The sequence below is a fragment of the Arvicanthis niloticus genome, chromosome 21 (assembly GCF_011762505.2).
Source record: "Arvicanthis niloticus isolate mArvNil1 chromosome 21, mArvNil1.pat.X, whole genome shotgun sequence".
Lineage (NCBI taxonomy): Eukaryota > Metazoa > Chordata > Mammalia > Rodentia > Muridae > Arvicanthis > Arvicanthis niloticus.
Window position 1 is genome coordinate 30,086,287 of NC_047678.1, and position 27,961 is coordinate 30,114,247.

At 43.8% G+C, this 27,961-nt stretch overlaps 1 long non-coding RNA gene and 2 pseudogenes across 1 annotated transcript; all 3 read right to left on the bottom strand.

The window, feature by feature from the left end:
- Window positions 1-2,670: 2,670 nt before the first annotated feature.
- LOC117693844 (uncharacterized) lies at window positions 2,671-8,519 on the bottom strand. The gene is made up of 3 exons (XR_004604473.2): window positions 8,459-8,519; window positions 4,501-4,543; window positions 2,671-2,868 (listed from the first exon to the last, which is right to left on the bottom strand). It is a non-coding gene; the product is annotated as an uncharacterized LOC117693844 (long non-coding RNA).
- A 1,143-nt stretch (window positions 8,520-9,662) lies between these two features.
- LOC117693829 (crooked neck-like protein 1 pseudogene) lies at window positions 9,663-11,790 on the bottom strand (annotated as a pseudogene).
- A 13,631-nt stretch (window positions 11,791-25,421) lies between these two features.
- Window positions 25,422-25,853, bottom strand: LOC117693839 (coiled-coil domain-containing protein 12 pseudogene; annotated as a pseudogene).
- Between the last annotated feature and the right edge of the window lie 2,108 nt (window positions 25,854-27,961).

Consider the following 27,961-nt stretch of genomic DNA (forward strand, 5'->3'; position numbering starts at 1 on the left):
TAAGGGAATTTGTTATGATGACTTACAATCCATAGTCCAACCCCCAACAATGGTCAGCTGTGAATGGGAAGTCCAAGGATCTAGTAGTTGCTCAGTCCCACAAGGCTAATAGAGTGTAACAGATATACTGGCAAGTAAATGCAAGAAGAAGAGAAAATCTTCTTTCTTCCAATATCCTTATGTAGGTCTCCAGAAGAAAGTGTGGCCCAGATTAGCAGTGTGTACCACCAAGCCGGGATCTGTGATGTGTTTTGTCCCAGGCTGACCTTGAACTCAGAGGTCTCCTTGCCTTAGTCTCCTGGGATTCATAGCCACTATGCCTCAAGATCTCCATGTCAAGATCTAGGTCAGAAACTTGTGTCTCCCAGCCTCAAGATCTGGATCACAGGTGAGCAGTCCAGTTCTGGATTGTAATACATTCCAGATATAGTCAAGTTGAGAACCAGTACAGTACTGGTGTATTTGTAATGAACCTCACTTGAAACAACAGCAAGAATAAACATGTGCATCATTACCAAAACATTCAAGACTACTGGGGTATCACCTTACACCCACGTATTTAGAAAACAACTCAATGTCTAGATTCTAGTGGTTCTTAGGCAAAAGTTTGTCCTGGTTTTCAGTTCTTAATGTTGCTAAGTCTCCAACAGATTTGATGATAATTATGAAAAGGTAAAGGGCCTGAGAAGATTTCAGTTCAGTTTCCCTGGGACTTGGAGTTCTATGGTAGTTAGTCTCCATCTTGCAAATCTAAACTCAGTTGGGGAAAATCACTTATTAAGAGGTGAATAGTGGGGGCTGGAGGGATGGCTCTGGAGAGAGCGGTTAAGAGCACTGACATCTCTGACAGAGGTTCTGAGTTCACTTTCCAGCAACCACATGGTGGCTCACAACCATCTGTAATGGGATCTGATGCCCTCTTCAAGTGTGTCTCTGAAGACAGCTGCAATGTACTCATATAAATAAAAAGTAAATAAATCTTTAAAAAAAAAATGAATAGTGGGTTGGCAAGACAGTTCAGTAGATCAAAACATTTGCCACCAAGCTTGATAACCTGAGTATAATCTGCAGGATCCACATGGGATGAGATTCATCCCTCAGCCACAGGTTGTCTCTGACCTGCACATGAATGTGTGATGCTCATGTGCACACACACAATAATCAATGTAATAAAAAAATCAGTAGCTGGAGAGATGGCTCAGTGGTTAAGAGCATTTCCCACTCTTACAGAGGACCGGGGCTCAGTTCCCATTGCCCACAGTTTATATAAAACCTACTGACTGCTCATATGTAAATGTGTAGGGCTGAACACTTGGGATGGAATGAGCTTTCAGAGAACTTCCCCCTAGAGAAAACTGATTCTCTCTGCTGGCATTGATTAGCTCTTAATCTTGCTGCTGGTGGGGAGCTTAAAAAATGTCTTCCATCTCTATCAGCATGTCACGTGATGTCATTATGCAGGTCTTGTTTAGGGAAGCATATTTCATGGGGCACAGTTTCCCTGACCTGCTTCATCCAGTCCAGCTTAAGATTGTTTTGAGTCTTAGATCCCTTAACTGGGAAGTATTTAGAAACACCATTATCACCAGGAATCACTCCAATATTATACTTAAATTTTCTTTCAGTAAAACTCCGAGTTCCAAGTTGGAGACCTGGCTCAGTGGTTAGGAACACGTACTACTCCTGCCGAGGATCCAAGTGATTCCCAGCCTCATGTCAGGTTCTCAAGCTCTGAGGAGACCCACACCTTGGGTTTTTGTAGGCACCTGCACGTACTCACACTTAGACACATATACATGATTTAAAAAATCATCAGGCTGGAGAGATGGCTCAGCGGTTTAGAGCACTGACTGCTCTTGCAGAGGTCCTGAGTTCAATTCCCAGCAACCACATGGTGGCTCATAACTATCTGTAATGGGATCTGATGCCCTCTTCTGGTGTGTCTGAAGACAGCTACAGTGTACTCAAATAAATACATCTTTAAAAACAAATCTTTGGGGCTAGAGAGGTGGCTTAGCAGTTATGAGCACCTCCTATTCTTACAAAGGTTTGATTCCTAGCATCCATATGGTGGCTCACACCATTCGTAACTCCACTCCTGAGAACTTGACACCTTCTGGCTTCTGCAGTATCACAAATGCTTATGGTACACAGATACATAGTACACAGTACCCTTTCTAGTGTAGTTGTTATGAGACATGCTGAGAGCTATACTGCTCACAGGACACATATCAAACTCAGTTATGACCAAAGCCCACAGCTTGTAGACATTGCTGCTACTGAGATATTTATTCCCACATTGTACATTTCATTGGATATTTGGTCACAATTTACGTGAAAATATAGAGGAATGAGAGCATTGAGTATCTGATATATTGAAAAGGTTCTTGCCAGGCGGTGGTGGTGCACACCTTTAATCCCAGCACTCAGGAGTCAGGGGCAGTTGGATTTCTCAGTTCAAGTCCAACCTGGTCTACACAGTGAGTTCTAGAATGGCCAGGGCCACACAGAAGCCCTGTCGCAAACAAACAAACAAACAAACAAACAAACCCTACCCACTCCCCCAAAAGGAAAAGGTTCTTATTAACTGAGAAAATGTTTACCAGCCAAGTTTATGCTGAGAATCATTTATTGAAGAAATGAATGAATGAATTTGAAGCAAGTATCTTCTACTACCAAGTTGTTCTTCTCAAGGAGCTGCTCTCTTTCAACACTCCCTACGGCTTCGTACACAATAGTGTACTCTACCACTGAACTCCAGACCCTGGCTCCCAAATTGGGAATCTTTGAAGAGTCAGTCATACTCCACACGGCTCTCTGAGAACTCAGTAACTTTTATTAGTGTTCAAACTCATCTGAGGAGTGTTCCTGTAAGAGAAATGTTTGCTTAGAGGAACTGAAGTCAGATTAAGAGAAAGGCCAATGCATTGTTAACCACACATGCCCACAATCCAGCAGGAGGGTGCTGAACACTGAACTGGGGCTGACTAGAGACATTCTGATCTCATTGCAGGATAAAAAGAAAGCAGAGTAGATATAGGCAGAGAGGAAAAGCAAAGGACGTGGCTGCCTATGTGATTCTGAGGACTCCACTCCAGCAGAACAGATGGGGAGTCAAAGCATTATATTAGAGGCATGTGGTACCCTGGGATAGAACAGGGGCTGCATGAGGAACAGAATGGGAAACTGATGTCCATATTCAAAGTTTAGCCCTATTGATTTTCAGCTCAGCGTATGAGGTAAGTAAGTCTTTCCAGACCTCTGCTTCTTTGAATATGAGATGTAGCTAAGAGCTATGACTTTAAAGATTCTGTGAGGGATCTGGGAGAGGAGATAACAGTAAAGGGGGTGATAGTAGGCAGGAAACAGGGTTGGGGATAAGTGACAAGGACCAGCCCTCCTCCTGTTATATGATACAGATAGAGAACTTGTGCAAGGCTGTGGGGAGGAATGACAACCCATTTATTCAATCTCTTGCTTCACACCATGAAACACTGCCATAGGCATGTATGTCACTTTGCAAAGCTGAGAACATTTCTTTGTACTTTTCAAGGTTTGGAAATACTGGTCCATAAGATACATATGTACTCAATTTGTTACACTGTCTAAAACCTGGTTGTTCTCCACAATGACTTTAAGTCCTCCCTGCTCCCAGCCATTGTGAGACTACTGCCCTCTTGTCTCCACCAGCACTGATAATGTCCCAGCCTTTCCCAGTATAGCTGGTAAATTGGAATGCCATTATTGTTTCAGTTTGAATTTGTCCAGTTATTCAAGAGCATTTGACCAGGCTTTGCATGTTAATTAGCTCATGATCAAACCCAAGAGCACATCCTGTCCCTAATTTTTGTTTTAGAAACAAGGTTTTACAGTGGAGGCAAGGCTAGCCTCAAAATTACAATCCTTCTGCTGTAGCTCTCAGGTGCTAGCATGTCAGATGTGACTATTTCTTCTGTAAAACTAGTCTTTGCCTATTTTTCTGTGAGTTTTTCTGAATATTAAGGTACAAGTGCATGGCTTTAGTCCCAGCACTCTGGAGGCAGAGGTCGGTGGTTCTCTGTGAGTTCAAGGTAAACCTGGTCTACATAGAGAGTTCCAGGACAGCCAGGGCTACTTAATGAGACTATCTCAAAAAACAAACAAACAAACAAACAAACAAACAAACACCCCAAGGGGCTTGGGGTGCTTAAAGGAAGAAAGAAGAGATACATATCCTTGTTTTCTGCCTGAGATTTGGGACGTTGGGGTGGGAACATTTCCTTCCAGGTTCTGCCAGCTGTCTACTAACTTACCCGCAGTGTTCTTTATGTACCGGAGATCTGGCATCAGCTGGAGTAATCATAGGAATATAATATTTTCTAATACAGTTTTAGAGAAAACTAACATAATCTTAATGTTTAACTCAAAATTTAGGAGAATGGATTGTTACCCTGTTGAGTTATAAATTTTTATTTCTTGCTTTACTTTTAAAAATGAAAAAGGAAAAGAGACTTTACTTACACATGGTCCATCATGCACTTTAATTACAGTTCTGTCTTCATATCTGGAAAAAATTATATTATGAAATCATTGTTTGTTTTTTATATGTATGTATGTATGTATGTATGTATGTATGTATGTATGTATGTATTTCTCTATTTATTTATTGAGGCAATGTTACTGTGTATAACAGTCTGGCTGTCCTGAAAGTCAGTCTGTAGACCAGGCTGTCCTGGAACTCAGAGATAGCCTGCCTCTGCCTCCTGAGTGCTGGGACCAAAGGTATGCACTACTACTAGCTGGCTTGAAATGATTATTTTTGTTTTGTGGTATGCCATAAACCATGACACACCAGTTCTTTCTTGGTGGGACCAGGACAAACAAAGTTAAGAAAGAAATATTTTGTTAATTACTCTGAACACACACACACACACACACACATATCTGATGCATTTATTTTATGTGTATGTGTGGTTTGCCTGCATGTATGTCTGTGTACCCATGGAGGTTAGAAGAGGGTGAGTTTGGACAGCTTACAATAGCCTGTGATTCTAGCTCCAGGGGATCCAGTGACCTCTTCTGGCTTCCATAGGCTCCTGTATTTACTAATAATGCTATACTATTTACAAGTGCTATGTGTCTACACATACACACACACATAAAAAAAAAAAAACAGTTCTTTTTGCTGTTGTTGTTTTTTTTTTTCAAGACAGGGTTTCTCTGTATAGCCCTGGCTGTCCTGCTCCTGCCTCCCAAGTGCTGGGATTAAAGGTATGTGCCATTACGGCATATATATGTTTAATGAGACCCTGTTTCAACTAAAAAGACAAACTGGAATCCATGTGAAGAAACAGCCAGTACTGGGCAGCTCTTATGAAGCTAGAAAACACAATGAAATATATATTGTATTTGTATATCTTTTTCTCCAGATTTAAAAGACAGTAATAATATTTATGCCTGTGTTAACTGGTATACAATGGATAAAGGCAAAGATGGTATGGCAGTGACAGCTCAAAAAAGATGGAATATCTAATAGTTTCATTTGTAATTGTTGTGAATCCAGATTAGATTGCTTTAATGTAGGGGTTGGTCTTGTGTGCTGTGTATTCAGATGCTGACTTCTGTACCCCAAGGTCAAGTTGCAGTCTGGACATGGGCATTTTATTGACCAGTGTGCTGTAAAGAATGTTCCCCCCAATAATCCCTGATTCAATACTAAAAAGCTAGAACCTGTGATTGGGCAGGGAAGAGAGGAAGGGGGAACTTTAGGTCAAGTGAGGGCATCTCAGACAGGGAGAAGGATAGACCATGAGGATGGACCATGAGCATATGACCAAAAGAAGCTTGCTCTGAGGACACACATGGAACAGAGCAAGACTCAGTTGGCAAGTGTGATGGTTTGTATGTGCTTGGCCCAGGAAGTGGCACTATTTGGATGTGTGACTTTGTTGGAGCAGGTGTGTCACTGTGGGCATGGGCTTTAATACCCTCAACCAAGCTGCCTGGAAGCCAGCCTTTAGATGAAGATGTAGAACTCTCAGCTCTCCCTGCACCATGCCTGCCTGGATGCTGCCATGTTCCTGACTTGATGATAATGGACTGAACCTCTGAACCTGTAAGCCAGCCCCAATTAAATGTTGTCTTCAGAAGAGTTGCCTTGCTCATGGTGTCTATTCACAGCAGGAAAACCCTAAGACAGCCAATAATGGTGCATTTATCTGGTTGTTAATAGTTGGGTTAGAATAGCTCAGAACCTGCCTGACATCGAGCCAGCAACTTGTTAATAAATCATGTCTTTTACTTGGGAGCTAAAAGGGAATGACAGAGTTGGGCAGACTCCCCCCATCCCCAGTAAAATTACTGATATACTGTAAAGTTTGTTTGTGACCCAAGGGCAACTTCTAAGAGAATATTTAATTTCCTTAATTAATTTATTTTAATTTTTCTAGAAAGGGTAGTTTTTTTTCTTTTTTCTTTCTTTTCTTTTCTTTTCTTTTTTTTTTGTAGCCCCGGTTGTCCTAGAACTCAGTATGTAGACCAGGCTGGCCTGAAATTCAGAGCTCTGCCTACCTCTGCCTCCCAAATGTTGGGATTAAAAGTGTGCACCACCACCAGGTAAATATACTTTATTATAATTATTTTTGGTTTTGTTGGCTTGTTTTAGATGGATGTACTGTGCAGCTTTGGCAGGCCTAGACCTTGCTGTGTATACCAGACTGGCCTCCAGTTCACAGCCATCTGCCTGTGTCTGTCTCCTGAGTGCCAGGACCACACATGTATACCATAATTATTTTTGAGTTGTTGGAGATATTGAACACAGGGCCTCACATATAACAAGAAAGAATTCTATCACTGAGCTATCTCTATAGCTCAAGAAAACAGCTTTATGTTTATATATGTATATGTATATGTATGTGTGTGTGTGTGTGTGTGTGTGTGTGTGTGTGTGTGTGATGTATGTGTGTGCTGTCTACTCATCTGTGTGTAGGTACCTGCTTCACTGTGTATGTGTGGATAACCTGCTCTATCTTCATTTACTTTATTTTCTTGAAATAGGGTCTTTCACTGATCCCAGAGCTAACCCTGACAAGCCACAGTGGTCCTCTTGCCTCTGCCCTTCAGCACTGGGGTTACAGGCAAGCAGCCATGGCTGCCTTCCTCAGGTGGAATAGGGGATTTGAATTCTGTTCTTTATACTGGTGTCACAAACATGGTCCCCCTGAATCATTTCCCCAATCTCTAATTTTTTAAATATAGTAAAAGTGAGCTTGTATATAACAGTGCCTCTTTGTCTATTGTGCTATGGGTATTTGTTGCAGTTATCTATGCCAGTCATTGAGGCTGATAGAAAAATTTCACCTCAGAGCTGAACATGGTAGTATACTCCTTTAAACCGAGCACTCAGGAGGCAGAGGCAGGTGGATCTCTATGAGTTCAAGGCCAGCCTAGTCTACAAAGTGAGTTCAAGACAGCCAAGGCTGGTCACATTGAGAAATCTTGTCTCAAAAAACAAAACAAAATCACCTCACAACTTTTATGGGCTCTAGTGTAAGTTTTAGTATTTGTACAACCAAGTACACAAAACAAAGTTCATTCTTTCTTGGCCAAACATCTCTCATATGGATCAAGAAGATTATTCTTTTTCTTAAAAAGGATGACGACAAGGAGGGAGGGATGTTTGACCTAGCCATGTGTGATGTGCAGACTTCTGTGCCTTGGATCAAAGACTTGGGCATTTTGTAGTTGTTTTCAAAAGCTAAATGTCACAGGCCCCAAACTAAACCACTGACAGGATGAACATTAAAAAAAAAAAAAAAAGGTAATCTATGTGGGGGAATAATCTGCATTTAAAGACCAATAAACCATTAGTTGGGCAAACTTATCACCCAGCTCACTTCTGCTCCTCATCCTCTCCTCCTAGCCACACCTCCTTTTCTGCCTATCCCCCTCCTCCTTGTTAAGACATGTTTTAATTACATATTTTATGTGTGTGCATGAGCATGTGTTTGTGTACGTGTGTGGCATGGTGTAAGTGTGGTGGTGAGGACAATTTCTAGAATTTAGGGTTGTCCTTCTACCATGTGAGTCCCTAGGATCAAACACCAAGTCATCAGGCTTGATATCAAGTGCCTTTACCTGCCGAGCCATCTCACCAGCCCATCTCTGCTTCATTAGGCTGTTCTGTAGCCAGGTGAACCCACTGGGCTATGGTCACATGACCTGAATCCTGTGCCCACTTGCTACTGAGTTCCCTCCATTTGGTCATTGTCCATGCCAGGCACTGCACTCTGACCTCTGTGGCTTTCTGTTTCTGCATTATTGGACCAGGATCCCATTCAACTTTGGGGAGTAAGAGGAGAGAGGGAAGAAATGGAAAAGCAAGTAATGGAGGGGTGTGTGAAGGGAAGAATGTGAGTGGTTGAGGCCAGGGATAATAAACTGAAGACTCACAGAATTCTGGAGCAGAACTGGCACTCACCCTGGTAGGTTTCTTGGTGACTGCCACATATAGGCTCACTGACCTTGAAGTAGGGGAGTATGCAGCACATCTGTGTATTCTTGATTCACAAGGCCTGAAGTGAGACACAGAACACTGCTTCCTTCATCTCCCTCCAGGCCCCTTGACCATTGTTAGTGGTAGCAGGAATGGTGGATAGAGTAACGAACACTAGACCAGGAGTTCAGAAGACAGGCTTCAGATCCTCCACATCTATCCTGGTCCTCACCATTGTTCCCTATATAACTATAGTAAATGCTCTGTGCTTTCCTAGCCTCCCTCCTCTTCCTTATTAGAAAGAAAGTCTCTGTTCTACAAATCACAGAGTGTCATTGTGATAGTACAGAAAGTAAAAGCTGGGAAACGTCTTCCCAAACAGGCATTTCTGGAGCTGGAGAGATGGCTCAGCACCTGTTGCTCTTTCAGAGGAGTGGAGTTGGGTTCCCAGCTCCTGTACCAGATGGCTCACAACTGCCTGTAACTCCAGCTCCAGGGGATCTTCTGTCTTCCACGGGGACCTGTGTACATGTGGTGTGAGCTCATACAGACCCACATACATTAAAATAATTATTAATAAGAAAGGAAAGGAATTTCTAAGAAAATGGAGGGAGTTTCTTCTTTTATTTTTCTTTTTGTTGTTTCCTTTTCTACTTTTCTTCCCTCCCTGTAGCCCTGGCTGTCCTGGACCTCTGTAGACCAAGCTGGCCTCTCTGCCTCTCTACTTTGATATTTCTACTTTTTTGTTACTTGATTGATTGATTGATTGATTGATTGATTTGAGGCAGAATCTCTTTATGTAGCTCTACCTATCCTGTAACTTACTATGCAGAGTAGACTGGTCTTAGACTCACATAGAAATTTCTACCTGTGTCTCCCCAGTACTAGAATTAACATGAGACATCATATCTGGCAAAAATTGGGATTTATTATAAGCATTGGTGAGTGACTTACAATCCATACTGTCTTAAATGGGAACACACTCAAACTTACCACGTCACAATTAAGAGGAAGTGCTGTTGGAACAAGACTGGTATCAGCACATTCCAAAAATATTCCTTTACTTGCAGTTTCCCACCCATAGTTAATCCAGCAGCATTTTAAAAAATAATTCAAAGATGTCAAACAACCCCTTACTGGGTAAATATATAAGAACATCCAGAAGTCAAAGCTCTAAACTGTTGATTTATAAAAAGCAGTTACAACATTTAAAAAGATGAGGCTTTGCTCTCATCAATGTCCTTATCTGGATCCTGTTCCACAGCTTCTCTTTCCTGTCGCTGTTTCTTCCAAAGCTTGGCCATCGCCAGAAGCTTGAGGTTAGGCTGGTTGGCAGCATCCTCTGGAAAGATGTAGTCATAGACTTCTACCCATCTGGCATCAGACCCATCGTCGGCCTGGACCTTTCTTCTCTTCTTGACCTTTTCTGGCATGAGTTTGTCTACTCTCTCCTTGTCTGATGCTGTTCCAAATTCATCTTCAAACTTTCGCCAGGATTCCAGCAACATAAGCCTCTCTTCTTTTTCCTCACAGTTTCTCATGGTCTTGTTAGCTTCTTCATAAATCTGTCTGCATTTAGCCACACTTCCTTCTTCTTTCCCAGAAGATAACTCAAACTGAGCAAAACTAATCCATACCTTGACGTGCTGTGTTCGCTGAAGCAACTGTCGGTAAAGGTTTCTTGTTCTCTCCGTTTCTTCCTGCTCAATCTCAAAATCAATATATGATTTCCAAAGTACCTCTGGCATATCCAAGCGTGGCTGGCTGATGGCTAATTCATATATTGCCCGAGCTCTCTCAATATCACCAAGGATTGTCTCTAATTCTGCAAACTTAATCCATGACGTACAATTTTCAGGTCCAAATTCCAAAAACTTTTCATAAAGCTTTCTGCATCTGTCAAATTCTCGAAGCTGTAGTTCCAGTTCTATGTAACCTTTGAATAACTTGTTCTTTGGACATTTGCCTATGGAAGTTCCCAGAGCTCTTCTGGCAAATGGCAGATTTTTCTGTCTTATTTCAAACTGTGCGTAATATAACCACATTTTGGCAAACGTGAACTTTTTGTGAGGAATTAGTTCTAAAGACGCTTGATATACCTGTCTTGTCCTCTCAGGATCCTTGACCTCCAGCTCTTCATAGAGTGCATAGTTAATCCAGAGGTAGATGTAGCGCTTCCAGTGCCTCTTCTCCTGGATGGGTGGCACATTGGCAATGGCTCTCTCATAGACTTCCCGCACAGTGTCAGCTTCTGCATCACTTTCCACCAAGCGTAAATAATCAAACCATGCATCATAATTGAGTAGATCAGCCTTCACTTCTTCTTCATACTGGAATCTCCGCTTGCTCACGAGGATATCTTCTATACCCCTCCGGTCACCAAACTTCTTCTCAAAGAGGGTATAGTTTTTAAAGAGTTCTTGGGCTTCTTGTTTTGGAATCCTATCCAGGGCATATCTGTAGATAACTCGTACCCTTTCAAATTCTTTCTGGTTTTCCTCAAATTTAGCAAAGGCCACATACAGGTGTTCGTCCATATGCTCATCCCCAAAAAACTCAACCGCTCTCTCGTAGACTCTCCGAGCTTGAGCAAAATAAGCATGCTTCTCTTCAAACCGAGCATACTTGATCCAGTTCTTCACAGCAGGGTGCACGAGCACAAAGCGTTCATAAATGGTGCGGGCCTTCTCCACCTCTTTGTATCTCAGCTCAAAGTTGATATAGGAGTGCCAGGCCTGCTCCTCAGGCTGCCATTCCATCCAGCGTTCAAACACCTGCCGAGCACCAGGAGGATTGTTCAACATCTCCTCCATGTGTGTGTACTTGTACCAGAACTGGTCGACTCGTGGCAGAGTTGTTACGGCACGGTCCCAGATATTTCGGGCATGGTTGACCTGGCGGTTCTTCATTTCCATTTCTGCATATTTCAGCCAGAGTGGAATAGTCTGGTTGTTGACATCTAAAGCACGCTCGTATATGGATCAAGCCCTTTGAATCTCCTTTAGACTTTCCTCCCATTATGCATATTTTATCCAGTTGCTAATCACAGTTCTATTTTTTCTTATGTTATCTTCAAAAGTCTCCCTTTTCCGTAGTTTGTAATCCTCTAATTCTTCTTTGTCTGTGATCTTCTGCTGAGGTGGAGGCGGGAGGAGCTCGAGTTCTCTTTCTTTAGCTTCTCTTAGAAGCTGCTCAGCAGTTATCTGTACCTCTGCAGGCGCTTTGTTTTTCACCTTGGCCACTTTAGGAATCTGCTGTTTCCCGGCTGCTGTGGAGGCCGCCATGATTGCAGCGGCGGAAAACGAGCGACCCTGGCCCACACCTGGACTTCAGAAACCGACTTCAAGAAACAGCCTACACCGCAGAGCCAGCCCACAACAAACTAGATTCCGGAACCTGTTGGGGACCGCACTAGCCCCACGTTGGGTCTGCCAAAATAATGTTGCAGCCCAGGCAAAATGTTGAGGCCAGGGCCGACCCACGTTTGGGTGCCCACTGTATCCCTGCCAAGCTGCTGCTCTGGTCTGTGGGTCAAGGTTCCAACAAGAGCGAGGGTGACAGCAGATTCTACCTAATGTCAGAGATTCGTCTCTGATGATCCCTCTATATTCTCTGATCTCCGTCTATATTCTCTGATCTCTGGCTCTGTCTTCTATAGTCTCCCTAATGTCTTCTATAGTCTCAATTCTGATCTGTTCTGTCTCTGCCTTTTATATGTCTTACTTCTAAGCCACGCCTCTAAGTTACACCTTTAATCATGCCCTTAGGTCTTGTCTCTAACTCTGATCTCTATAATCTCACACACCTTTAATCTCAAGGTATCTAAACCAAGATTATCAGAGTGTTCTCAGCTGTTGTAGGCTATTGTAATTCAAATCTCATGTCAGGGTATATGGCTCAAGATGGCTGCAAAGCTGATAGCCGCTTTCTGCTAAAAGTGGGCACCCAACAGGTCCCCCTTTTTAAATTTTTTATTAAAGGGAAGGCTGGGAAAACTTACGGAAACCGTGCCTGTCCTAGGTTGGAGCAAAGGACCCCAGCCTTTCTTTCCCGTCCTTAGATACTCAACAGCCATTGGTTGAGCTCCTGTCTTAGGATGGTGAGGCCTCCCTTCTTTTAGGGGCAAGGGTCTCGGTATGCTCTCTTACCCGTCACTGACTATCCGGTTTAGTGTGTAAGTTAGGGGATATACCTCATTAGTCTTGATGACAGAGGTTTTACAATCCCTTGCTTCCAGCCTGTAATAATGGACCTGTGTGGGTTTCATTTGAATAGCATCTCATACAAAAGGCATCAGTTTGTTGAACCGCGTGGACCCAAAAGACAAGAGACTTAACAACACCTGAATAGTTAGTATGACAGCAACACTCTTTTTAAAGGGCAACATATAACTCCCTCTATCAGAGGAGTAAAAAGTGTAAGCCTCTTCTATTCTGTTTATAAATGTCTTATATCAGAATCTAAATCTATATAAATACAAAACTAATCATAGTTTTGATCTAAAGAAAACTAAGGAAATCCCTGTTCCTGCTCTAGTCAATCTCAAACCCAAGAAACAACTACAGTAACTGTGGTAGTGTGTTTTCTCCTGGGTCTAAACAATCTAAATTCCCACTAAATCTAAAACAATCTAGTTCCCCACTAAATCATAAGTCAGGGAATCAAGAGTCCAATAGAGCTACCCTGGAGATATGGGTGGTGATGTCTTCTTCAGCACTGATAACTTCCCAAGTCAGGTTTACTCATTGATCTGTTCCAGTTTGAAGACAATTGTGAGGCATCTTCATGTTTCCTGTGAAGAAAAAATACGCTTCTCAGGGGGTTTCTCCTCCCTGGATTTGTTATTGTTGTCTATTTGTTTAATCAGTCTCTCTGGCAGCCAACGTGCAGCATCTGCAGTTTGGGAATATATGCAAACAGAACCTCTTCCCCAGATAAGCACTGGGTCTGGCCCATTCCAGGTTCCAGTTAATGGGTCTTTCCAGAGGACTGTTGCAAAATTCTTTTTGGTATCAGGATGCCAGAATCTATCTGCAGCAGATTTTCCTTCAGAATCGAAATTTAAAAAATTTAAAACGAAGAGTGCATGATGAAGGATACTTCTGGGGGATCCCTTGGTAGGGTACCATTCCCCCTTTTTAATTTTTTCAAATTGACATTTAATGGTTTGGTGTGCCCTTTCTACCATACCTTGGCCCTGTGGATTATATGGAATACCCGTTTTATGTAGTATTCCCAATCTTTCACAAAATTGGTAGAAACTGGAGCTTGTATAACCTGGGCCATTGTCAGTTTTTATCTGTTTAGGCACACCCATTACAGCGATTGTAGCAAGCATATGAGCAATCACATGCTTGCTTGCTTCTCCAGTTTGTAATGTTGCATAGATGAAACCACTGTATGTGTCTACACATACATGTATATATTTTTGCTTGCCAAATTCATTTTAATGAGTAACATCCATTTGCCAGATACTGTTTGGTATCAGTCCCTTTGGATTTACACCCAAATGAGGAACTGGTAAAAGCTTAACACATGATTGACATTGTTTGACAATTTGTCTAGCTTGTTCTCTAGTAATTTTAAACATACCTTTTAAAGTTTTAGAATTAAGGTGATGTAACTCATGAGCCTTTATGGCCTGATCCAAATTAGATGGCAGATCTGATAAAGTCACTGCAGCTATACGAGTAGCTAGTTCTGCCTTGGTATTTCCTTCAGAGAGAGGACCTGGTAGCCCTGGCTAACCTGGAACTCACTCTGTAGACCAGGCTGGCCTTGAACTTAGAAATCCACCAGCCTCTGCCTCCTGAGTGCTGGGATTAAAGGCGTGTGACACCACCACCTGGCAGATCCAAGTTAGATAATCTCTTCTTCACTTTTTACTAATCCTTTCCCTGGGCGAAAATCCAGGGTTTATCATTTGAGCTGTGATTATTTCATTAGGGCTGCACATAATCAGTCCCAACTGGGATAACAGATCTCTGCCCCAGAGATTAATGGGAAGGCCTGAGATCCCATTTCTGGGATTAATACTGTGTGGGTGGCAGAACTGAGGTCCAGTCCTGCTTTTCCTGGTGTTGCTCGACTGAGTTCAGAAAGGGATTGGTGTTTATTGGTAAGAAACTGACTGCTCCATAAGCCTGTTTTGGCTTGCATCAGTTCAGGGCCTGGAGCTGGCCCCTGTTCCTGTTTCCCTGATTATGGGAAAGGGTATTACCTTGTGCGTCTTGTTTAGACCTACAATCACTAGCCCAATGCCTTCCACGTTTGCAAATTGGGAAGAGCCCAGGCTGTTTTCTGGGCTGTCTCTGGCTTAACTCATTTTTTACTTTGCAATCTCTTGCAAAGTGTCCAAGCTTACCACATTTAAAACATGCCTTTCTTTCTTTACTTGCCAAAAAATCTCTTACTGATCTGACCGTTGGATTTCAGGGCAAAGGCGAGAGGCCTTCCAGAAGGTCAGGGGATCTGACTGTCAGGTTTCAAGAGACTGAGCGCTCCTACTTGGGAGGAGACGTGGAATCCTTCTCCATCTGGGGTCGTGACCAAATGTAGTTAAGTGTTATTTGTGCCACCCGTGGCAGGGGTGAGCTATCTGTGTTTTATGTACCACCCATGAGAGGGGTGAGCTATTTGTGTTGTTTTTTTTATATGTGTGTGTCTTTTCTTGGCAAATCATCTGTGTGTTAGCTGTTAATCTACTGTGTTAAACATCTTGAGTGAAAAATAGGTAACATGATTGCCGGCAGAGAGAGAAATGAAGCCGCCGGTTCAAGAATACAGCTGCAGAAAGGCGGGCAGGTCCTTTAATAAGGGGCAGCTACCTCGGTTCTTGCTCGAGGTTCATGTTCCTACAGCCCGCCTACCGCATGTAGGTTATGCGGGTATATATATAGGTATATATATATATCTATAGGCTTCAGTTTTGATAGATTTTCTAGCCATTACTGTTTGAGACAATTTCATTATTTATATGAGATTTTCATTAAGATTTGGTTCAAAGATGAGAGTTCTGACAAGATAAAATTGAAGAAGTGGTGAAGACTTGTGCTCTTATGTTAGACATAAAAATGTTTACTTTATTGTTCTTGTTGTAATCAGAAATAACTCTTTAAAAGGTTTTTATAGAACTATGACCAAAGTTTCTATTTTGTTAAAAGTTAAATTCAAATATGTGTCAAATGTAACTCAAGTTGCCTTTTAAAAATTGTTAATAACTGTGTGAACCTTCAACATCTTAATAATCCTTGCTGTGAAATGCTACAGATAAGGCTATTCATTCTGATTTGGTTTCTTTCTTAGAGCTTCAGAGGTGAGCTCACATTACACCTGTGGACAAGGTACTGTTTGCAGACTGAATTAGGTTATGGTCTCTAGTGTGATGTGAACAGCAGTCATGCAGCCTCACAAATGCATCAGTCTACACAGAGTTCAAAGCAACAAATAAGGTAAAAGCCTTGCTTTCACAAGACCTTTGCAGGTTCTGGTCTTCAGATTGGGGACCCCGTCAATTGATCAGGCCGTGGTCAGCAGCAGGTCAATTTGGACCAGATGTGACTGAGACCTTCATGTGACAGAAGGTAAGGGACACCCAAAGGCCCATGCCAGATCCCACTGATAGATCTTGAGAGAGAGGGTTACATGAGACCCCACTAATTTTGATCAGGACACATGAGGTTAAGCAGAGATCAGATAAGTTACCCACAGCCTTTCTAGACTAGCTCATAGAGACATTCTGTCAGTGTAGACAAGGCTCCAGAGGCTACAGAGACTACAAGATAAGTCATTGAAAGATTTAGGAAGTATACTACATATTAAAATTATTGATGGTAATAACAAGTGAGAGAAGATTTAAAAGAAAGGAATAGAGAAGAGGAATAGAGAAGGTTTACTATAAGTCTAGAAGACAAGAGTAGAGAAGAATAGAGATAAGTTGCTGTGAGTCCAGAGGAATCGAGAGGAATAGAGGAGACTAGAGAGAGGTGAAGAAAGAGAAAGGTGACAGGAAAGAATTCACAGAAAGCAGAAAAAAGGGACTCCAATCAAAGAGAGATAAAACTCTTTGAAAAAGACCAGTGTGCGCATTGCAAGTAAAGGAGCCAACTTCAGGGTCCAAGAGGGCCCTAAAAAATAGAAGCCAGGGCCAGAAAATCCCAGGCCTCAAAAAACACCCCAAGTGGCGAAGATAACAGCTCTGTGTGAAGACAGCTATTGAGATAGACGGGGCAGCTTGGAGCCACCCAACTTTTGATAGACACAGGGGCTTCCTCCAGGCCAATGGGTCAAAACATATTCATGGACTACCCGAAAATGGTGGACTAAGAGATGGGCTGGGTATCCCATTCATTTATGGTCATCCTAGGCTGCTCCTATCCCCTGTATGGTTGAGGGGATACTCCCTAGGATGGACATCCAGATACAACACTTCCTGGGCTGCAACTAGCTGACAAGAATTCAACGGATAGAAGACTGACTTCAGCCAGGAGCCAAGGTAACGTGCTTTACAGACGGGAGCAGTTTTCTCCATGTTGGTCAGAGACAAGCCAGCACTACTGTGGTGGACACATGCCATCTGGACTGACTCCCCACCCCTGAGATCATCGGTGCAGAGAACAACCTTGGAACTTGGGGCTGACAAGAAAGCCAACATCTGCATGGACAACAGGTATGCTTTTGCCACAGCCCATGTCTGCAGGACTATATACCAAGAAAGGAAACCCTGATGAAACCAGGAACTGTGAGTATTCGTTGTCCAGGACACCAAAAAGGGAGGAGACTCAGTGGCCTGAGGCAATAACTGGACAAATCAAGTGTCTTGATATGGGAGCCTGTTCCAGTTGTGGGCCTAAGAGATGGCCTCACTTAAAGCACAGAATAAGAGAAAGAACTCAGATTGCTAGCCATCCTGCCAGATACTATGTAGAGAAAAAGAGATAATAGTGTACACAAGAAGGGAGAACTATACTCCCCAGAAAGCAAAGGATTTACCAGACTAAATACACAGATGGACTCTTAAGATATGAGTGCAACCAAGCAGCCAAGAGACTTAAAGCGTATAAGGGACCTTAGATTTTGAGCCAGAGAAATAATAAGACTTAGAGTAAATAAGAAATACCTAGGAAAAAACAGCCTAGAATAGGGACCTTCCCGAGGTTTCAAGTGCCCTAGGTAATTAGATCAGAGAGCAGTTTTATATTGTCTCCAAAGCTCAGGACAGGTAGAGAGAATATACAGGACCCTAAAATTAAACTACCCTTGGGAACTGGCGCTGGCTAGAGTGTCCCTTGTCCTTGTTCCATACCCAGAATGTCCCTTTTGTGTGAGAAATGATTTTTCAGGATGCTAAGAGACTTCCTGGTGCTGCTACCCACCCGACCTCCTTGAAATCCACCAACACGTGCCTGAACATCCGGACGCCAGAGCAACCTCCTGCTGTTTAGCTCAAGGTCGTCTGCTATTCTACAAGGCCAAAGAGCAGGCCCTGACTCCTGAGACATCCCACCCTAGAGGCACGGGGGCAATGCTGCCTTAGAGGATGGGGCTTAGTGTGTATACACCCAAGGTTAAATGACAGCTTGTGATTACAAGATTGAAGTTGAAATGTGAATCTAGAGTTATATAGATTTGTTCCTTTTGCAATTTCTCTTTATTATATATGTGATTTTATGTGTATGTAGACAGCTATGTGCCACAAAATGTGTAAAAGTCAGAGGACAACTTTGAAAGTGTGTTTCAAAGAAAAGGAAATGTTTTGAGACCCCTAGTCAATAGAATAGAGCCCAAGAAGCCCTGCTAACAGATACTTAGTTCCTAAGATTGATAAATCATGATGTGTGCTTGCAGTCAAAGATTATTGTGTACTTGTCCAGCTAGATCCCGCAGGTACTCTTCAACTGAGTTTGAGATACACTCTAGACGCTTCTACAGAGAGCCTATTTTCCTTGACTCTAGCTGTTACATTGAGACTAAGAATGGCTACAGGTATAGAGACAGGTGCTGCTAAGAGGACTAGACTTGCTGTTTCTTAAAGAAGTCTGTTGCTCTAAGAGAAGAATGTTAAGGTTAGACTACAGACAGAAAGATAGAGAGGAACAGCAGAACTGTTTTGAAAATTGGTTCAATAAGTCTCCTTGGTTGACAACCCTGTTATCCTCCCTTGCTGGACCTCTTGTGATTTTACTTTTGCTTTTAACCATAGGCCCTTGCATTTTAAATAGATTAGTAACTTTTGTTAGAGACAGAATAAGTGCTGTTCAATTTTTAGTACTGCGACATCAATATTGGACTTTAGGTCAAGAAAATGACAATTATGATGATACTGAAATCTAAGTTTTTATGATTAAAAACCTGTCATTAGAGAAAATGGGGAAATGAAGAATGAAAAATTATAAAAATCATTTTTATAGAACATATATATATATATGTATGTGTGTATATATATATATATATATATATATATATATATATATATATGTATGTATATATATATATATGCCCTTTAAGTTTTTTTAGGGACATGGAAAATTTTCTCTGAAACAAGCCAGGCCAGTTCCAGGAACTGGCTGTAAGGAGTGAAAGTCATTCAGGTGGTAAAAACACAATGACAGGGCTGTGGCTTTACAGCTGGAGCTAGTGAGAATACAAGGTAGGGCAGTGACTTGGTGAAACCACATTTTTGAGAAAAATGAGTGTGCAGTGATTTTCACATGACTCTAGATTATTTGGGCTAGATTCTCTGGAATGTTCCACTGTTCTTGGTTACCCCTCCCTTGGTCTTCCAAAATTTGGTCTTTTCAAAATTTGTAAAACAACCAATCATGTGTAACCACGCGAAAATGCAACCATTCATGTGTAAGAGCACGAAAATGCCATCCTCCTCCCACCCCATGCTATAAAAGACCCTTTAACCCACCACTCTAGGCCAAAACCCTGCTCTTGGAGCTAAAGAGCTTGTCGTTTTGACCGCCGGCTCCTCCCCTAATAAACCTCTGCTGATTGCATCCAGGTATGGTTACTTGTGATTTTTGGGTGGCCACAATGTCCTAAGACTTGAGGAAGGGTCTCCGGAGTTTGGAGCTCTTCAAAAACACAGAGCTCTTGCATAGAAACAGATTCCCTAGAACTAGATGGGATCAGTAGGATAGGGGATGGAGAGGGGTGTGACTCAGCCATAGCCTAGACAGAGCATGTTTAACCTGCAGAGAGAGGCCACCCCCTACCCCCTGCATCTCTAAGGGAATTTTACCATGAGGACTGAAGACATCTCCAATCCAGTCTTAAAGTTCTGATCCCCCATCTCAGGGGTCTCCTCTCTGCCCCCTTCCTTGCGTCTATTTCCTGGACAGAGTTATGGACTATATTGGTCCCAACCCAGCAGCCTAGAGTGAACTTCCTACCCAACCCCCCACCCCCAATGAAAACCAAACCTTGCCTATAAGATGCAGGTTCTACCTTCTAGAACTAACCCTGGTTGGTCTCTTAGGCTGGCTGCCGAGTGGCCATGACCTTTTTCCTCTACTTCCTGGCAAACAACTACTACTGGATTCTGGTGGAGGGGCTGTACTTGCACAGCCTCATCTTCATGGCCTGTTTCTCAGAGAAGCAGTACCTGTGGGGCTTCACCATCTTTGGCTGGGGTACGGAGCCCAGTGTGGTGGGTAGGGTGAAAGTGGACTCCCACAGGGCATGTCCTGTCTCAGTTTTATAGCCGGCTGGGCCGCCCATCCTGCTGTGACTGACTGTTACAGCTCTAAGGAATTCCACTTGACTATAGGCAGGGTTCACGAGGTGCTGTTGACTTGGCCTGGCATTTCAGCTCTCTTAGGGTGATAATTCCTGGGGATGCAATGAGGTAAAACTTGGGACGGGAGTGGGATCTAAAGTCACCAGTTAGCCTGGGGTTGGTGGTATAGTCTGGAGCTTATAGTGTTTGTGCATGTATGCCTGTGCACATACAGGCACAGGACAACTCTGTGGAGTCAGTCCTTCCACCTTTGCGTGGGTTCCAGGACTCCAGCACAGGTTGTCTGGGGTGCGCAGCAAGGACTGACTTTTACCCCTGAGCCACCTCTCCAGCCCTTGCCACACTTGAATCTGTAATGTACCTATGTAGTTGGATGTCTGTGGACTATGACACTCTCATCTCAGTCCTGGTTCTTATGTCTTCCATCAGTCTTGCTCAGCAGTCAACCCTACTGATCCTTCCAAAAGATGTCAGTATATTAGCCATTTCTCTCTCCCACATCCCTGGGCGAGCCTCAAGCTGGCCTGTAGCTGGATGATCTGAACTCCTGATCCCCCTGCCTCCCTGGACTGCTGGTGTTACAGGTTATCTACAGCCACATGAAGATCTGAAACTGTCATCTGAGAGATTTTATTTACTTTTTGGGTGTCCTAACTTCTGTGTGCACACGCACTTTACTGCATGACCTAAGTCCTCGGCACTGTCTGCCAAAGCTGGGCCACTGTATGGAAGGAACACAACATACAGGGACCAGCATACTGAATGAGTTAGGGGGAGAGGAAGCCCTAAAATGAACTGTCAGGAGCCAACTTAGGAGAAGCTAAAAACTAACAGGTGACATTCCTGAGATGGGTCCACTTTGGATCCTAATTTATGACACAACTAGGGTAGGCAAGGCCCATCAGAAATTCATTTTAGGAAAGATTTCTGCTATTAATATGCTTTTTTGTTCTTATTAAATATATGTAAAAATCACTATGTGTTAACCCAAACTTTTGAGCCGATCTCTGCAGAACAATGGAGATGTACTATGTTGTGATGCTATATAGACAAATATAGGATGTTTTTCAGGACAGGGTGTCTCTGTGTTGTCCTGGCTGTCCTGGAATTCACTCTGTAAGCCAGGCTGTCCTCAAACTTAGAAATCTGCCTGCTTCTGCTTCCCAAGTGCTGGGATTAAAGGCATGAGCCACCACTGCCCGGTGATTTCTTAATTCTTAATGATGATCCTGGAAGATTTCCTAAATAATGCCAGTATTTTTAAGCTTTTTTATACTGGGATTACTATTAGGTCCTCCTCCTCTCTCTCTCTCTCTTTCTTTCTCTCTCTCTCTTTTTAAATTTATTTAATGTATGCTAGTACATCTTCACTGTCTTAAGAAATACCAGAAGAGGCCATTGGATCCCATTACAGATGGTTGTGAGCCACCATGTGGTTGCTGCTGGGAATTGAACTCAGGACCTCTGGAAGAGCAGTCAGTGCTCTCAACTGCCAAGCCATCTCTCCAGCCCCTCTTAGGTCTTCACTGATGTCAAAATCGCGAGGAGAACTCTGCCAGTCTTTAGTGTCATGAGTTAGTTGCTTCTGAGATAGCAAGCAGGCACCTACTACTCAGAGCACATTCCAAGAGGTTGTAAAACCATTAACCAAAGGTCATAAAAAGGGAACTACAATTTACTATAGGCACAAGGACAGAAGATAAAATATTGACTGGGTTTTTCTATACAAAGCTTCACTAATAACTTACTGTTTTTAACTCTCTATGACCCTGTAGAGCTGTGACAGATAATGTCTGGCCAGATAATTACTCCTAATGTCTATGCATGTAAACATTCTCTGTTGTAAACTTATTTATGTGTAAACTTGTGATGAACTTTTTATACCATATGATCATGTATTCTGAAAGATGGCTATGTGCTGAGGACGACCAGAAGAGTCAGAACTGAGCTGAGGAGAACTTTTGTAGACAAAACGGAACACAAGAAGAACTTAGAAGTAAAGGCATACCATTGGGAGCAATGGTATTAAGAGTAAGGACATCACTGTGACATCAGAGCAGGAGGAGGGAGTAGGACAAGAATGCAGAGTGGAATAACTCATAAACTATAAGGCAACTTAAAAAACTAAGAGAGCAATATGCAGCATGCTAAGGGAAGGAGGAGAACAGAGGAAGCTCCAGAGAGAGCAGAAAGAGCAGGCAGGCTTCTACTGCCCATGGGACAGAACAGGCCTTTTCTTAATAGCAAGGCAGGCTTAGTCATATTAAAGAGAACAAAGCTTTCTTCTCTTACAGATTTGGGTTTAATTCAGTTAGCAATAAAAGGGCAGAAGCTTTTTCCTTCTCTGTGCAATAGAGACTGAAGCTCGTTTTTCATCCAGAATGAGTGAGTTCTTTCTGCACTGGTGCTTAGTCTTTTGCTCCAAATGCATGTTAGTATGGATGTGTGTATGGTTCCATATGTAATTGTGAGAACATATGCAAACTGGGCCTCACTGGTTAGAATGGAAATGTATAAGTGTGCATGCATGAATCTGTGAATTTATATGAGCTTATGAATATGAATTTATATGAGCTTATTCCATCTTTGATTATGTAAAAGTTTTTTCTCCTGCTAGCTTGACTCTCTTCCCCTGGTTCAATAGGAGTTTACTGCTCCAACCTTCCCCCTAGCCTGACCAGCAAGAGGCATCTAGACAAAGGGTGTCATGGCCCAAGATGCCTCACATTTGGGGGCCAAAATGTCAGTGACCACACTATCAATATTGGAACCCACACTACCGAAAGCCTTGGGGCCTAAATTGTTAGAGCCCACACTGCCCCAAGCTGCTCCAGTCCACATGGGTCGGGGTTCAGCAAGAGAGAGAGAGAGAGAGAGAGAGAGAGAGAGAGAGAGAGAGAGAGAGAGAGAGAGAGAGAGAGAGAGAGAAAGAGAGAAAGAGAGAGAGAACAGATGCAAGGAATGGAGACCAGACAGAGTGTGATTCAATCCTGTTTATCCTTCAGTCTCTCTTCTTAGTCCAAGTCCCAAGTCTTGAGTTTCTAGTCCCTAGTGCCTCCAAGTTCCAGTCTCAAGTCTCATGTGCATATTCCAAGTGCCCATTCTCTATAGCTTTCTTCTGTCTGCCTATTGCCATTTATATGTCTCCCTTCTAAGTCTCTCCCTCAAGTCATGCCCTTAGGCCTTATCTCTAAACCTGACCTCTAAGTCCCACCCTTAAGTAACACATCTTTAAGTCTCACACACCCAAGGGAAGATCCTGGGTATCTAAAACCAGATGTTATCAGAATGTGCTCAGCAATGTAGGCTATTGTAATCCAGTCTCTTGTCTGGGTATATGGCTAAAGATGGCTGCAAGGATGATATCTGCAGGCTCCCCACAAAAGGGGAAAAGCTCTAACAATTAATCCTTTACTTAATAGCCTGCTGTTTTACATTGAGGTGTTGAATGCCAGAGACTGCAGTTTCTGGCCTCCAAGGTAGGTCAGCTACAGTAGCAAAGTGACTTAGACTTAGATAGGTAAATGCTTTATTATTATGTAGAGTGAAAAATTATAAAGGCCATTTTATGAAATATGTGTAGATTTCTTTGCCCTTAGACCTGGGCAGAAAAATGCAGGTCCCATTTTTCTGAATGTAAGATTTTCACTACCCCAGGACACATTCCAGGTGGAGGACATTATTCCCTGAATCAAGCCTCAGGCAGTAGGCCCAGCTATGGGTGGGAGAGGCCCAAGGCAGGAAGGCATTCCTGACCACAGAAAAAAGATGCAAGCCACCTAGGTGGGGCTATAGCAGGAAGAAGTGAAGATCGTTAATCTGAAGTAGTTGGTAAATGAGAAGGTGGGACACAGTGACATGGTTATTAACCTTTCAGGGTGGGTTTCTCTGGAATGTTTCGCTACTCTTATGTTATGTATCCTTGGCAACTCCTCACCCCATCCCCCGTCCCCTGGTTTGTGGTTTTTCACTTTCAAACCCTCCATAGACTGGATGTTGGGGTGGAACCCCACTCCTGCGCAAGTGCATGGTGACACTGCTGGCTGCCATGTTTCTTCCCTAATAAACCTCTGCTGATTGCATCCAGGTATGGTTTCTTGTGATCTTTGGGTGGTTGTGATTCCCTGAGACTTGAGGAAGGGTCTCCCGAGTATTGGGGTCTTCAATTATTACACAACAACCCTAAATATCTCCTAAGACCAAGTCTCACCCCCTTCGAAGTTCCTCTCACTCTGCTGCTTCAAGAAGAACCAGAACAGGAAAGAAGTCTGCAGGGGCTGACCCTGCAAACTGCAGGTGTAATCTTCCCAGAGAGGAGCTCCAGATGGCTATACCTACATCAGCTTCATGCTTCCAGGCTGTCATCTAGAGAATCAACACAGAGGCTCACAGCTTAGTCCAGGCTCCAAGATCACAGCTAAACCCTAGCATACCATATCCTGATCTCTAGTAGAACTGACCCATAGTTCTGACTGGGAGAGGAAAGAGATGCATGGCTGGTAGCAGTGCAGGATCGGGGAGAGCAGTGTGATAGCCTCTAATCTGCCATGTTCTTTGTGAAGTTCTTCAGAGTGCAGCCTCCTCACTCTCATACTGGAAGGGGTCCAGAGGACCATGTGGGACTCTCTCCTTCCTTGGCACAAACTACTGCAAGGCCTTGGGAGGGGTCTTAAGAGGACAATCCCAGTCTCTATATCTGTGGTCTAAGGGTTCCGAGGCGACCACTGCTGAGTCTGACTAGAGACTAGGAGCAGAAGGTCAACCTTGGCGCTGCCCACCCCTCCAGGCTCACCTAGGCTGGCCCTAACCAGGAGTAAGAACAGTAAGTAAAACTTCTGCATCCCAAGTCCAACCCCCGAGCACCAAAAAAACTGAAAGCGACACAACTCTACTAAATGCAGCTTTATTTCCAGAACTTACAAAGCTCTGTTTACATACATATGTACAGATCACAGCTTTGACCCACTCGGGGTAGTGGAAACCCCTGGGAGATGAACTGTCACAACCAACAGAAGTTGAGACTCAGTGGGCTGGCTCAGTTCTCAAGACCCAGAAGTGCTGGCCAGCCTAACCCCATCCCTGTCTGAGACTACCTTCCCACAGGATGTGTGTGTGCTGAAGAGATGAAACACAGAAAGCATCTCAGTCGGAGTCACAGGCCTCTTGTTGGATGGTGGCGTGCACTGGAGAGGCCAGGCTGTCCTAATGGCCTTTCAGCCTTTCGTGGATCAGCTCTGTGATGGCTCTCTGGGTCCGATTCTCCAGCTTTTCCAGCTTCTTGGCCACATCTCTCTTGAGATCCCATTCCAGTTTCCGAGGTGCTAGGTTGGCCAGGTCTACTTCCTCAATGACAGGCTCTGGCTTGGCATCCTCCAGCTGCTTCTTCACCTTCTCCTCCACTGCAACTGGTTTGGCCTGGGGGACCTGCCACCTCTTCAGGTCTCTATCCTCTGGGACATAGTTCCAAAACCTGGGTTCCTTGTGCTCCTCCTCTTCTTCTCTGAGCCTCTTGCGCTGTGGCCTCCCATCTCCCCTGTCCTTGCACCCAGTTTTCTCCAGGAGGGCCTTCAGCCATTCTTTCAGCATCAGTGCCTCTTCTTCAAGTTGGCACATACCAGCAGGAGCAGCCGCCATCTTTTCACAGGCCCCCCTCCTTTTCTGCTCTGGCCTCACACAGACTCAGTCAGAAAGTGTTGGACTTACAAGATCTAAAACCAGGATACACGCTCCCCCAGAAACTCTCACAGACGGGATTCACTGCAATAACCTGAGGTTGGATGATAATAATAACCCAGTGCACTGGAGTCCTCTGCATACAGGCTAGAAGAACCAAGAAGAACCTCAAGTTGAAGGTAAGAGCAGTTTTTATACTGTTTAAGGGGTGGACTAGAGAAACAGTGACTAGGCACAATATGATTGGTGGAACAATGTGACTTTTAAACTGATTGGTCTTTGGGGAATGAGGTGGCAAGGACCACCCTTGTCTGTAAATGTTGAGGATTGGTTCCTCCTGAGGAATGTGTCTACCTGCCTAGGGCCTTCCCCACCTGCAGGTGTGGTCTGAGAATGTTAATCCCTGTTTCCTCTGAATGTTAATCCAGCAGGGTAATCCAGCAGATGTCCTTGGACTAAGAAATATGCTCCTCCCAGGATGTGTCCTGGGGCAGTTAATTTTTAAGTGGAACCAAATTCCTAGAAAAGCAAGTGGAATCAGACCTTAGAGGAAGAGAATACAGGGAGTGGATTGCTCTGGTTTTGCCTAACCTGCACACTCCTTTCCTGATTGCCTTCTTGGAATACTTAGCCATTTTTATGCACTTGTGCCAATTCTTCAAGAGCAAATGCCTTGAGAAACTTTCCCTGAGCCTGATGAGGTGGTGCACGTTTGTAATTCCAGCACTTCAGAGGCTGAGGCATCATGAAAATTATGGGGTCGGGTTCAGTGTGGTTACATAGGATAACCTCTTCTTAAAGCCCCACTACCAGACAAACACTCAGAAACCTGCCTTGGTCACTCTCAATCCCATCTCACTCTCAGGTCAGCCTCTCCCTGCTCTACAGACAGCAGCAGCCAGTGGCACCTCGAACTCTCCTGATGAGTGGTTGCTCTTAAGCCTCGCTGTCCACTCTCTGGCTGGACTCCAGACCTGCTGAGTTGGAGACCTGGCTGCATGGCTTCTTCCTATGAACTCAAGAAGGATCACTCATCCCTTTCTGGAGCTGCAACATAATCAGAGTCAGGCTGCCTTCCCTGCCTAGGATCCTGCAAACAGCAACCAGGGCCAAATAAGCACCACAGTATAGAAAGAGTTTGACCAGCACGGGGCAGCGGTGGTGAATGCCTTTAATCCCAACACTTGGGAGACAGAGGCAGGTGGATGGATCTCTGAGTTCGAGTCCAGCCTGGTCTACATAGCGACTTCCAGGACAGTCAGGGATACCTAGGGTGGGCTCAATAGAGGGAGACCCAGCCAGAGTGAAGGCCTAAAAGAGATGGATCAGGCAGGGGAAAGTCAGCAGGCTCAGGTGATCCTTACCATCCTGTACCCAGGAAAATGCTGTCTGCTCACCAGAGCACTCACAACCAGACATGACCATGCACCTCTCTCTCTCCTCTCTCTCTCTCTCTCTCTCTCCATGTGTGTGTGTGTGTGTGTGTGTGTGTGTGTGTGTGTGTGTGTGTCTGTGTGTGTTTGTGTGTGTGTGTGTGTGTGTGTGTGTGTGTAAGGAGTCCAGAGGGATTGGAAAAATTGTTAAAAAGTATATGTGTTGCACATTAAAGATGGCAGGCAAAGCACAGCGTTCTAGTGGATTTAGATGGCTTGAGGCTGGCTGGGAACTTTGATGAGGGTGCTTGTGCCTAACAGGGTGGGCTGGGCCAACTTCCTTTTTTAAAAAGATAGCCAAGCCATGCCTAGAATGGTGAAAAACCTCTCTGAAACACAGAGCTCTTGCATAGAACCAGATTCCCTAGAACTAGATGGGATCAGTAGGATAGGGGATGGAGAGAGGTGTGACTCAGCCATAGCCTAGACAGAGGGTGTTTGACCTACAGAGAGAGGCCACCCCCTCCCCCTGCATCCCTAAGGGAACTTTGCCATAAGGACTGAAGACATCTCCAATCCAGTCTCAAAGTTCTGATGCCCCATCTCAGGGGTCTCTTCTCTGCCCCCTTCCTTGAGTCTATTTCCTGGACAGAGTTATGGACTACATTTGTCCCAACCCAGCAGCCTAGAGTGAAC